At 41.8% G+C, this 2,500-nt stretch overlaps 1 long non-coding RNA gene across 1 annotated transcript in view; it reads left to right on the plus strand.

Annotated features, from left to right (window-relative positions):
• The window catches only part of LOC134929465 (uncharacterized), a 4,382-nt gene that overhangs the window by 460 nt on the left and 1,422 nt on the right, over positions 1-2,500 (plus strand). The gene's annotated exons all lie outside the window — the stretch shown is intronic.

Genomic DNA, 2,500 nt, shown 5'->3' on the forward strand with positions numbered 1-2,500 from the left:
ACATGCACAGGTTGCGGATTTGCACTTTATTCTATTTTGCACAGCACTCAGCACTTTATCTGGACATTCTATTAGTGTAACATGGCTGCACTGGATGAGCAAGTAGCTGATGGCGCTACACACTTTTTGCAATGTGACAACTCTGATACACTCAGTTTCTCTGAGGCTGAAGCAGAGAATATTCTTTTTAAAACCTCGGCTTTTGAAACGGAGGCAGGAACCTCAAGTGATGATCTATATAGAGATTTACTTAAATTACGCAAACGAGAAATCGATTATCTCTATCATGGCATGACGCTGTCAGACTACTTCAGGGCTAAGCAAATCCCACGAGGATTTCGCATCCATAATATGCCCACAATTGGGAGATATGATGTGACATTTTGCAGAAAATGGATCTCTGTGTTGAATAAATGCTCCATGGATCTACTACTCCTTGTGATTGAAGAAGCTACACGGGAGATGAATATCACCAAACAAAAAATTGGAGCATTTAACACAGAGCATGCCATACCACTCTCCCCACCGCCAGACTGGATGACAAAACTGGAAGGAGAAGTTGAGCAATATAAGATCAATCTGATCAAGTTTAAAAAACAGAAACTGATCAAAGTGCAACAAGATTATGCTCAACATAGAGTATACTCATGGCTCTATAACAGCAACACCAGATTTACTCCAGCAAGACAGCAATATGCCAGACGCCGTGAACTACGCCAACCATATTCCAGTACATCAGCCAGCGAAATTGATGAGACCCCCACAAATACACAACAGACAGGAGAGGCCCCTTTAGGGGTTCGTACCAGGGCCATCATCGCAGGCAGAGGAGCACGTTCACGAGGAGAGGGGGACAAACGAGGAGGAAGAAGAGGACCCAAGAACAACTCAAAGCCACCGAGGAGGGGACGCAATTGATATTCAATTTATCCACAAAATTGCTAACTCCTGTGGAAACTAAGGTGTTAAGCAAAGGACTTGGATTTGTCCCCACCAAGTCCATTGATCCTTTTCAATGGAAAATAGAGACTTATAAACTATCCAGATCCCTCAAACTAAAGGAATTTTTTCACAAACAACCACCGGGATATAACAACACGGCTTCCTGTGAAATCCCCTCTCAGGTGAGTAAACTCAATAAATCTACATTTGAACCTACCTCACTTAATCCTTCCATCAGGACTTTTAGCAGGATGATGGAACATTTGGATGAAGAACCCCAGTTCTGTCCACACCCTAATATGTCCAAGGACGAGTTTACTGCCCTGAAGGGACTAAGTAAAAGGCAGGACATTATAATCAGGGGTGCGGATAAAGGGGGTGGTATTGTGGTTCTTGATACTGATGTATATAAAACTGAATGCACACGTTTATTGTCTGATCTTAACACATATGGAAGTCTACAGAATGATCCTACTAAGATTTTTAAACGTGAATTAGACACCATTCTATCTGAAGCTGTTTCTGTGGGGATTATCTCTACATCTACATCTAAAGCCTTAAGTAGAGAATATCCCATTGTACCTATTTTCTATTGCATTCCAAAGATACACAAGGACCCCATTAAGCCCCCCGGCCGGCCGATTATCTCGGCAAGGGGATCATTGTGTGAACCGTTGGCTGTTTACTGTGATACCTTTCTACAACCCTGCATCCAACAAACCAGTACTCACTTAAAAGATACATCCTCGTTACTAAGGATGTTACAGACGATTGATACACTTCCCCCAGATACGATACTAGCATCAATTGACGTCACGAGTCTATATACATGCATACCGCATGAAGCAGGATTACTAGCGGTACGACGCCTAATTACCAATAATCCTCTGTATAAAGGCCCAGAGACTGAGTTTTTCTTACAACTTCTCAGGTACACTCTGACACATAACTACTTCTTACATGATAAAAAATATTACATCCAGCGCACAGGTTGTGCGATGGGGTCAGCGGTAGCCCCAGCCTTTGCAAACATTTACATGTGGGAAGTAGAAAAAGATTTATTTCTACAAGACCAATACATCAATTGTCATCTTAAGCTATACACTAGGTACATTGATGACGTGTTAATTTTCTGGACAGGGCCATTGGAACAATTACACACATTGATACGGACACACAATTTGACATCAAGTCCGGTTAAATTTACCATTGTCTCCCATCCAAACACAATTACTTTTTTGGATGTACAGATTACCCTACAGAATGGCAGAATCAATACGTCACTCTATGTTAAACCCACAGACAGAAACAACCTTCTTAAACACGATAGTTTTCACCCTAGATCAACCACAGGTAGCTTACCTTTTTCCCAGTTTCTTAGGGTGTGTCGCATTGATAACACACCAGAAAAAAGAGATCTTGATCTAGATATGATGTTAAAAAAATTTCAAGAGCGAGGTTATCCACTCAATGAGCTGCAACGGGCCAGGACACAAGCTCTTGAATACACACGGGAACAACTGTTAGCCCCTAAAGAGAAAAAAACGCTGTCTGGGAG

This window comes from Pseudophryne corroboree, chromosome 5 (genome assembly GCF_028390025.1).
Source record: "Pseudophryne corroboree isolate aPseCor3 chromosome 5, aPseCor3.hap2, whole genome shotgun sequence".
Taxonomy (NCBI): Eukaryota; Metazoa; Chordata; class Amphibia; order Anura; family Myobatrachidae; genus Pseudophryne; species Pseudophryne corroboree.